Raw genomic sequence first — 12,107 nt, 5'->3', positions numbered from 1 at the left:
TGATTTGTTCTAAGCAAATGGTGTCACACAAACGATTATCTGACCATAGTGTGGTAAGGTACAATTTATGAAAACAGATGAACTTATCCATCCATCCATCCATCCATCCTTTCTTCTTTTTAATTGCTTTTTGCTTATTTTCTGCACAATAATTAGGTAATTATTAGATTACAGCAATACGAACATGTTGTTTTCTAAAGTTTGAATAATTATAAGAATAATAATTAGCTCAAATATCATGTCAACTATTTCTGTAACAATTGAAGCGTGAATGGATGTTATGTAAAAAATCTAATAATTCCATTGAAATATTACATTAATTCACTTGTGAATAGTTTCCTGTTCAACACACAGTAGTAAAATTATGCTTCATGGTGATACTCTGTTTATAGACATACCAGATGGCAATGTTGTGAACCAATATTGCAGTATCTGTGAAAAATACGGGTTAAACAAATTATCGATTTTAAAAAAACAAAAAACGGCACATTTAAGACATTATTTGCAATGCATTTTTATGTAATTCATGCTATGCACCTTTTGGAATAGATGAGATCTTATACACTCACCTAAAGGATTATTAGGAACACCTGTTCAATTTCTCATTAATGCAATTATCTAATCAACCAATCACATGGCAGTTGCTTCAATGCATTTAGGGGTGTGGTCCTGGTCAAGACAATCTCCTGAACTCCAAACTGAATGTCAGAATGGGAAAGAAAGGTGATTTAAGCAATTTTGAGCGTGGCATGATTGTTGGTGCCAGGCGGGCCGGTCTGAGTATTTCACAATCTGCTCAGTTACTGGGATTTTCACGCACAACCATTTCTAGGGTTTACAAAGAATGGTGTGAAAAGGGAAAAACATCCAGTATGCGGCAGTCCTGTGGGCGAAAATGCCTTGTTGATGCTAGAGGTCAGAGGAGAATGGGCCGACTGATTCAAGCTGATAGAAGAGCAACTTTGACTGAAATAACCACTCGTTACAACCGAGGTATGCAGCAAAGCATTTATGAAGCCACAACACGCACAACCTTGAGGCGGATGGGCTACAACAGCAGAAGACCCCACCGGGTACCACTCATCTCCACTACAAATAGGAAAAAGAGGCTACAATTTGCACGAGCTCACCAAAATTGGACAGTTGAAGACTGGAAAAATGTTGCCTGGTCTGATGAGTCTCGATTTCTGTTGAGACATTCAGATGGTAGAGTCAGAATTTGGCGTAAACAGAATGAGAACATGGATCCATCATGCCTTGTTACCACTGTGCAGGCTGGTGGCGGTGGTGTAATGGTGTGGGGGATGTTTGCTTGGCACACTTTAGGCCCCTTAGTGCCAATTGGGCATCGTTTAAATGCCACGGCCTACCTGAGCATTGTTTCTGACCATGTCCATCCCTTTATGACCACCATGTACCCATCCTCTGATGGCTACTTCCAGCAGGATAATGCACCATGTCACAAAGCTCAAATCATTTCAAATTGGTTTCTTGAACATGACAATGAGTTCACTGTACTAAAATGGCCCCCACAGTCACCAGATCTCAACCCAATAGAGCATCTTTGGGATGTGGTGGAACGGGAGCTTCGTGCCCTGGATGTGCATCCCACAAATCTCCATCAACTGCAAGATGCTATCCTATCAATATGGGCCAACATTTCTAAAGAATGCTTTCAGCACCTTGTTGAATCAATGCCACGTAGAATTAAGGCAGTTCTGAAGGCGAAAGGGGGTCAAACTATTAGTATGGTGTTCCTAATAATCCTTTAGGTGAGTGTATAATACTGTTGACTTATGATTTTTCATTTTAGACTTGCACAAATATTCCTAATGACAACGTCTACAACAAATCTGCCGATCTCTGTTTTTGTGCACTAGATGTTGTAGGTCACCTTGTAAATCACAGTTCTACAGCTATATAAAAAAAAATAAAACAACTTAAAAGAGAGGTGCAAAAGTAAAATAGGAACAGTCTGTTAAAATAAAGTCAGAGTGAGCCAATCAGCTGCTTGGTAAATGGTAAACAACCAGGAGCAGCATGTGAGAGAGTGTGACTGTGTTCTCTAGTATTCTTCCCTGACATGTGAGCATGAAGGGAGTGGAGTCCGAGCATGTGTCAAATACACATTAAAGGAAAGTGCTGGGTAGGGCCAAAACACCTCCCAGTTCAGCTGCTCTTTTCAGGGGAGAACAACAGAGCTTAGGGTGGTACATGAAACTGGGGATGTTACATAAGTGGCTTGTGTGTGTGTGCAGACATTAACAACCATAGGACAGAGAGAAAGAGGTAAACTATGGGGACATTTGTCCTCTGTATTGTTTTGGCATGCACTTGCTCTTTTAATCGGCTGCAAAAAAAATACCTGATCTTTATGCACAAGGCTTGAAGAGAAAACATACAGCAGGGTGGGGCAGAAAATACAAGGGGGATTATGAGGGACAGACAGTGTTTTTGTGGTGGAAAAATGACAGTGACCACCATCAGCTGTTGTTGTTTTGCACGCTGCAAAGGTGTTGGTTTTGCTAGGATCGAGTCTGTATCATTAACACGCAGTTGCAAAGCAATAGTTAACGTCTTAAGGGCTTAAGACTGATCCGTGAGCATGTGCAAGTGTATGCATGCTTGCCTTTGTTTACTACGGCTAGTGTGCTGCAGACACTGGAAAAACCGCCTTTCGGACGGAGCAGCCAAAACAGAGCAAAACAAAGTTTCAGCCAAGCAGAGGATTGTATAACTTTTTTGACAGTTCTTAATTTCTAGAGCGCATTTTGACTTGATTCAACTTCAACAACAACAGAAATAAGAATCATTAAATAGTTTAGCTAGTTTTGTGTCTAATTGCATTTTAATAATGAGATACAATGCTAGGGAAGCATCTTGCTAATCAGCCAATATTAGTTATTATGCTATATAAAATATTATATATTTTTAATATTACATTTAATGCAATAACATTACATTACATGAAATAGTAAAATTGTGAAATATTAATCAAATTTAAAAGAACCGTTTTCTACTGTTGATTGATTACATTAAGCAAAAATTTTTTTGTATTACAAGCTTTCTGAAATGTAATGTTTAAATATGCAAATGAGGTGTTGTCTAATTAAATATGCACTAATTTGCATACATTTCTAGAACAAAAATCAGAACATTAGATTAAACAAAGTCAGGATTTAAATTAATGTTTAATTTATTTGATATATTAGAGCCAAAGGTTTTTACAGAGTGGATATTGGATATCTCTATTTATCACTCCACAAATCAGAAAATACTGTCAACAGCCCAAAATAATTAAATATTTGCCATTTTATTTGGGAATAAAATGTTGTATAAAATCAGGAAAATTATATATGAACAACCCCCTTTGTAAAAACCTTCATAATATAGATGTATGTAAGTGTTACTGAAGTGGAGATTTCTGGATCAATGGAAAAACTCTTCCACTGCCCTTATACTGTAACTAAAATCCACAGATGCAAATAGATAAAGTGCTCTAAAAGATACAGTTAAAAGTGTATTTTGGATGTTTTCTGTCCACTAGTCTTAAAAAAACACTTTATGAAAAGCCCAAAATCTCAAATGCATGAAAAAACACTGTTTTTGCCTGTAGTGTCTCCCCTTAATATATTTTAACATGTAATTTATTTCTGTGATGCAAAGCTGAATATTCAGCATCATTACTCCAGTCTTCAGTGTCACATGATCCTTCAGAAATCATTCTAATATGCTGATTTTCTGCCAAAGTTATTATTATTATCAATGTGCTGCTTAATATTTTTGTGGAAAATGTGATGCATTTGTCAGGATTCTTGATTAATAGAAAGTTCAGAAGAACACAAGGCAATGTAAAGGTGTTTACTGTCAAACGCATTCATTTCTTTAAAAAAAGACAACAACAATAAAACAAAAACTAACTAACTCCCAAAAATTTCATTTGATATTGGATGTTTTAGTCCTGTCATCTAACGCTTATTTATGATCTAAAAATGAATATATATTTTTCATACTGCACAATATAATCTTGTGAGGCATAATCATAGCATTTCATTTTTTATGTTTTTAGAGTTTTTAGAATGTTTTGTTATTATTTTTTACAAAATAGTAACCTTTACCAGCCATTTGTCTGTTATCCATAACATGAAAATAATTCTCAGATCATTAATATCGGCCAAACTAATATCAGTGCTTCCCTATATATGCAAATACACTTTACAGAACAGCAAAAGATGGGATTGTGCAATGTGTCTCTCAAGGCAAATGTTCAGTAATGTTGCCTGGCAACATCGCTCAAAAGGTTGCCATGTGTATCGACAGCATAAAGAGTGATGATGATTCATACACTTGCATTGCAACGAGCAGAGCGTACAGTATGTTAGTGCCGGCTTGCGATACGCAGATAAGGGGACAGTTTAGACAGCATGACTAAATCATTCGGTCAGCATTCTGCATGATTTTTATCGATGGTGGTATTTTGAATGGCTTTACGTCAGCCGTACACAGAACAAGCTTTTATCACGATATCAATCAAAGCAGACGTTCCCCGAGCCTGTTGTCTGCCCTGCACAAACCTGATGTTGGAGGGGGCGGACGAGACGGGATGGGGGGACAGAAAGAGAAAGACGGTTGCTTTCTGTCATGCCACATTCCACCTCCACCTCCGGTTTCCTATGGAGGACGTGTTATGAATATTTTACATTGTAAGTTCTGACACTCCCCATAAATCCATTTAGTCTCATGACAAAAATGCACTCCTGGCACCCATCGCTGTCCTGCCCCGGCTCCTCAGGAAAGACTACTATCCTCTACAGCCTTAACCAGTCATGCATTACTAAAGTCATTAGTAAAGGATGGGCATGGGTAGATGCTGGAAACAAAAAGCTTTGGAATTTCGATTTGCTTGCTGTTTCTCCACAAGTTCTGCTAGTTTTTTTTCTTTTTAAATCACATTTCTTTCACAATAGGCCTTCCTCTAGTTGGCATGCAGGCACATTCTCCCATACAAACTAATTTTCTCCTTAACACTAATCCTATTCTCATAACTTTGGCAAAATAACGTTTTACCTTAAACGACTGTAAAAATGCTAACCCTGCAGTGGAAAAAGTCTGTGATAATAAATGTCAATGTATAATTTAATAAAGCACACTTACTGAAAGAGATAGATAACACTAAAATGACTATTTTTCATTATTTAATCACTCACATCATTCCAAACCTGTATGACTTACTTTTGTGCACACAAAAGAGGATATTTGTATTTTTTATTTTATTTTTGTCTATACATTGAAACTTAGTGGGGACCAGTATTTTGTTCATCGTTGTAACATTCTTCAGAATATTGTCTTTTTTGTGTTCTGCAGAAGAAGGAAAGTCATCCAGGTTTAAAATGGCATGAGGAGGAGTAAATGATGACAGAATTTTCATTTTTGTGAGCACTATCCCTTTAAACAATGTGTTAATGCTGTCAACAAAAAGAAAGAAAATCACATTAAATCTCTTTTATATTTTAGACTCCAAGAAAAGCCATAAGATGGAGTGCTGTTGGAGACGTTTGTTTAAAGGTGATTAATTTGTATATAATGTTTGTACAATTATGTACTAGAAAATGCCTTAAAGTCCCCCTGTGGTGAAAATCAAGTTTTTAATGTTTTTTATAAGTCTATGTAATGTTTTTAATATGCTTTAAGACAAACCATGTGCAAATTCATAAGTCAGCACCATTACAGAGTATTTTCTCCTTAAACTGCAGTGAACCAAAGACAGTCTCAAAAACGCGGTTTGAAATCGCTGGTGTTTCTGATGTCACAAACTGCCTTGTAACCAATCACGCCAACGTGTTATTGTCAACAAGTGGATCTCTGAGCTGGTGCGAATGAGTGTAAACAGGGCTAATTTGCATATTCATAGAACCGTGTATATATAGATAGATAGATAGATAGATAGATAGATAGATAGATAGATAGATAGATAGATAGATAGATAGATAGATAGATAGATAGATAGATAGATAGATAGCACTTTATTGTCCGTGTACACTATTGTTGAGTGTAATGGCTCCGACAATTACAGAACAACAACCTAAAAAAGCTAAAAACATAGAAGCATCAGTAAAAACATAGATACTTAATATGATGGGGGCCCTGCCCTGCAAGAGTGGTCTTCAGTATACTCGGTACACTAAATGAGACAAGGATGTAGAGTTACATTCAAGCTATTTTAAGGCATGAAGATTTTTTTCAAGGAAAAAATGTTTAAATAGGTTATTTTGATGATCAAAGATGAATTTTAAGGGATACAATTATTGACAACAGGGGGACTTTAAAATGTTTTCTTTTACATAAAGTGGGTCGCCCCACAGGGGCCAACATATTTGATCACATGACCAGTCACAACCATTATATTGTGCCACTACTGGCCAGTGAAAATAAAAAAAATTCATAGTGTAGGCTACCATTATATCTCCTGCTTCACACATCACATGAAGAGAAACATCTGAGGCGAAGTTGATCAATGACAGTGTAGAACACATTCACATCGGCTATGAGCCATGAAAGAGCAATAAAATCCTCCACTTGGTCATGTTAAAGGTGTCAATATGATCATCAAAGCAAACAATAAATTGCTAGGTTGCTTAATTACAGTGTTATTAGCAGACACCAGTTATTAGCTAACACCAGTCTCTGCACATGGAAGATTACATAAATGATCAATAAGTCTTCTCATAGCTGATCAGGTGGGCTTCCCTGCTGACACTGAGTTACATTAGTGTTTTCTGCCTGCTCAATAATCAACAGTCTTTTACACTGGAATCCATCAAAGGGCACTTCCATAATCTCTGCAATAATTAAATATGCTTTAAAAAGGGAACACATTCATAGATGGTAGTTCTTCTGAAGCTCATGACAGATTTATTGCATGTTTTGAAAAGGATCAGAGATAAAGTATGTCCATCATCCTGAGCACAGTCAATTATTTACATAGACAATAAAATACCAGGAAGTTTCTGTTATAAATGACACCCATATTTGGGTAACAGTTAACAATTACGCTTCAGTAAAACATGTAAAGGCATGTGTCTAAACCGAGTTTGTCAACCGCATCAATGGCATGTATAAAGAATTAAAAGAATGAAGAAGCTGAAATACCTGAACATTTCTTAACCGGATATTTCATTTGTGTATATCTATGAATTGATGGTACAAACTGCCTGTACGGCAAGGCATAGTTCATAGTTTCACCCGAAAATGAAAATTCTTTCATCAATGAAAGTGTTGTTCCAAACCTGTTTGACATTCTTTTCTCTGTAACACACAAAATAAGTTATTTTGAAGAATTCTTACATTTTTTATTTTTACAATGAAAGTCAATGGGGTTCAAAACAACACTGGACCCCATTGACTTCCATTGTGTGGTCCAAAAATAAATCAATAATAATAATAAAAAACAGAAATTTTTCAAAATATAAAATGTGTGTGTGTGTGTGTGTTCCACAGAAGAAATAAAACCATACAGGTTGGGAAGGACTTGAAGGCGAGTAAATTATTTTTTTGGGGTGTATTATCCCTTTAGGAAAACTGCAGCTTTTACAGAGCTTTGGAAACCTTCTTAAGGCCAAATGTGTGTATGTATGCGGGTGGGTGAATGATTTGTTTGTAATGTGAGGGTGTGCACTTTGATTGTATTAAACCACTATTAGTTGACAAGTAAAAAAAGTCAACAAGAAAAAAAAAGTCATTCTAAATGCAATAATTGACTGCAGTTTTGCTAACATGATCATTGCTAAATGAAAAGAGGCAGATCTTCCACACCTTAGAAAAAGAGACAAATAACAAGACAATTATCAAGGCTTTGGGGGCCTTTTAGGATTGATTTAAATATAGACATCTAAACTCATGAAATTAGGCAATTAGCATGGTCAAAGTCGTCTAGTGTATGACAGGAATGCTGAACACGTTGCACAAACTTCTGGAGGCAATCTGACTTGTACATTTGCATATCAAGCAGTTACTTGTTCAGGGTGTAGTCAGTACTGTATACCGGCCTCCTGCAGTGACCTTTGGAATGTGGAATGTATGGAATGCAATCTGTGCCGCGTGTCACTGACAGCGTGATGTGGAATTCTGACCTCAAGGGTTCCCTCTTTCTTAAAAATTAACAGTCACTTCAGAGTATTTACCACAGCAGTGCATTTTGCCTTTGATGTGTGTCTTTGAAGGTCTTAAACATAATTCATTTTGGGGCCTAGTTTGATGAATTTTTAGCTACCAAGATGCGTTTAACTTGGATTTGTGCAGCCAGTAACTCTATAATGAAGCTTGTATGTTTGTAGTCTGCGGTGGAGCCTTTGACCCCCATGCCAAGCCAGATTTTGTCACCCCCTAGCCATCTGTATTCAGTCCCGGATTAACCTCTCATACAAAAGAAGCGAGAAGAGCCGCTTCCCTCTTTCTGTGCATTGTCACCATTTATCTGGAACCCTTGCAGCTCAGCATGCAAAGCCCACTTCCTGTTAGCTCAATGACGTGATATTAGCGACAGTTTCTGGAAAAAGTGCCATTGGCTTGTATCTCAGAGTGTACATTTGGAGAATCCCTGGGCTTGCACTGAAGTTGCAGTCTGACTGGATTGTCAGTTACAATCGTTGAGAAGCAAAGTGCACATTCAGACAGTAGGGGTGGGCGATATGACTAAATTCTTATTTCACGATATGAGAAATTTTATTTCACGATAATGATACATATCAAGATATAGTTATTTTGTGTTATCTCATTTCTGTTATTAAATATAAGAAAGAAGAAGCAAATTACAAACAATAGGACAAATACAATATAACAAAAATATAAATGAAATTAAGTTCATTCATAAATTAAGTTTTTCAGGTACAATAGGCTTAGAATTAGTACAGAAATTGAATAATCAAATGTAAAAATCAAATATTGCATTGTCTTCACTGAAAGTTATTCAGTCAAGAGCAGTGCCTAGGTATTTTTTTCTTTTGTTTGTTTCACAGGTCACAGGTAGGTTTATTGGGCTGCTGTCACTTTAAGACTAAATGCACAGATCCATTATACTGATACATCTGGTTTACAACCAACAGTTTCTTTTCACTTGAGACATAACTGGCTACATGAATACTCCACACGATGAGCATTTTGACACAATCGTGTGTGTATTCGACTATTCAAGCAAAATAAGACGTGAAAGAGAACTGAATTCACTCATGCTGAGAGACGTGGCTTTCTTTGCACAGCTTACACTGTGTGTCAGTCAGCGCATACACCATATTGAGTTATTTTTCACTGCTTATTGTGGTTAATAAAAGTTTTTAACATCGAGCATGTCCCAAATTAGCGATCACCTTCTGAGAGAGGCAGCTTTCCGTGCGCGCACATTGGCAGTGTGCCAGTCAGCACGAGCACTGCACTGAGTTCCTTTTCATGATATACTGAGCTTATTACTCTTTTTAACATCAAGCACGTCACCGCTCTTTATATTCTCATGCATTTCATCACTCTGAGGTGTCAAAAGTGCTATATATTTACATACCGCAATATACACGATATAGCAAAATCTCTAACGATAGACATTTTATACCATGGTAACGATATATATCATCATGCAGCTCAGCCCTATCAGACAAGTTGCTGCAGTTAAAAAAGTTAGAAATATATCATTATATTAATAAACAAATGCTATTTTAAAAAGTATATTTTGAAATATATTAAAATAGAAAACAGTATTTTAAATTGTAATACTATTTTTACAATATTACTGTTTTCACTGTACTTTTAATTCAATAAATGCAGCCTTAGTGAGCATATAAGAGACTTCTTTCAAAAACATTACGAAGTCTTACCGATCCCAAACTTTTCAATGGTACTGCATATTTAATATGTATGTGTGTGTATATATTATATACACACATACTAATAACTAATAATGTATTTCTATTTCATTTAAATATTGTATGTTTGCATATGCAAAATATACCTTGTATAAAAACAAATCCTTACAAAAATAGCTCTCACAGAAAAAAAAAATGCAATTACCAAAAAAGTCCTAGTGCAAGGAGTGGCTAATTACTCAGATTGTTTATTCTGGAATGAAATCTTCAGAAAATGTCTATGTAGCACAAAGAGAAAACAACTATGTAATTTAGTTGTCTCTTTAGCTGTAATCCTGTTTTCTGCTTGTTTTTGCCATTTTGGGAAGAGTGAGATCTCTATACTAGAGAACAACCAATCTGTAGTCACATAATATAACACTTGCTACTTTAACTTAAGATAGTTTTCATACTTTATTTTTTATCTTCTGGCATCTTCAAAGAGAACACTGTTTTGTGAGTCAGTATAGTTGCAAGATAGAGCACAAAGACATTCTTATATCTGTGTCAGTGTCTGATTTACACATGCACTAGAGACAGACACAAACACACTTACACCAAAAGAACAGACAGTACACTCTGCAATTATTATTACTAGCCTGTTTGCCTAATTTGTCTCTTGAGTGCAAGAACTACCTGCATAGCCAGACAGTTAGCTGGAGTCTGCCAGACTTAGACAGTTAGCTGGGGCCGCTGAAGGTTTGTTAAGCCACTGTGATGACTGCGTGATCAGGGCTGTAACCGTTGCGGATCATGCAGTCTCCCAGACACCGATACACACAGACGCCTGGCTGCGAGCCAGCTAGTCAGGGAGGTTCAAACGGCCTGCTGTGAACATTTTAAATATGCTTTTCAACACATTGTCTGCATGGTGAAAAAAAAGTTTTATCTGTTACTCACCTAGCGTTTGATTTTTAGGATTGGGTCACTGTGATTATTTGGAACAGTCTGTTATCTGCATGGGTCGTTCTATCTGCGAAGTGTCTCTATCTTCTCTATCTGCGTGTTTGTACTTGCATCAAACAATCTGAAAACACTGTAAACATGATTCAACGCCGGCATCCAATAACATTCGTGGAATAGTACGGTACAAGATGTGTTTGTTTGCATCTGACTTGTTTGTTTACCATAATTGGACTTGTTTTTTTATTTTATAAAATACTGACCCTTGCACTTCCAGTTAGTTTAGAAACGATTCAGAGAACTCAACTGCAGGAAGTGGAAGTTAAGCCACCCTCTTGTTTTGTCTCCCCTGAGCAAGCACTGTTAAAATGACCTGCTCACTCTTTTGGAGAGACTCATTGAATAAGATGACCTTTGATGACCTAAAGTGATCAGGTGGCCTTTGACCTCAGTGCTTAAAGAAGACAAGGAAGAGAAAAAATAGGTTTGCTAACAGCTAAATAAGCAGCTGTAAATGTGTTTCCTATTCGTACATTTTACATTTTGTTACATTTACAGTAAAAAACATCTAGCAGCTGTGGTTCAGAACTTTACCATAAAAAATATTCACAGTGTTGTATTGGGGGGATATGATTGTAGCAACAAATATTTGTATATTAGTTATTAACTTTGTAATTAACGTTAAAATACCAACACTGTTAAAAGTGATCAGTTGACTTAACTTAAAAAAGTGAGGAAACCCATTGCCTTCAAATTAAGTAAATGAACGTCATGCTTAATTATGTGTAATTGTCAAGTTCAAGTAACTTATTTTTTTCAATATGCATGACGTTTATTTACTTAAGGCAACGTGTTTCCTCCCTTTTTTAAGTAAAGTCAACTGATCACTTTTTACAGTGAACCTATTTGACCCAAAATATTATTGTCTAAAAAAATTTTTCATGCATAAATCAGATTTTTTAACAATATTTTGCAATAGAATTGCATGTATTGTCTTTCAAAAATAATTTGTTTTACCATTAACTAACAGTTTACAAATTAACAGGTTTTTACTGTAACATTTTTATATTCTTTTTCTCTGTTTTTTTTTTGTTTGTTTTTTCAGTGTTATCTGAGCAACAGACAAGTAACTATACTAATTTAGCTAAAAATCGGAAATTTAGTTATACTTATAATTATTGGAATAGCATGTTTTTAGACTCAGATGCATAATTGAAGTATATGCTATGATCATGATCTAGAGATGTTGCATTTCAGATCTGATTGAAAGTGACATTTTTGTCTATAATTACTGTTGTGCATTGTAGGCCATGTGTT

This window comes from Leuciscus leuciscus, assembly GCF_965113295.1.
Source record: "Leuciscus leuciscus genome assembly, chromosome: 6".
Lineage (NCBI taxonomy): Eukaryota > Metazoa > Chordata > Actinopteri > Cypriniformes > Leuciscidae > Leuciscus > Leuciscus leuciscus.
Note: the sequence above shows the minus strand (reverse complement) of the source record.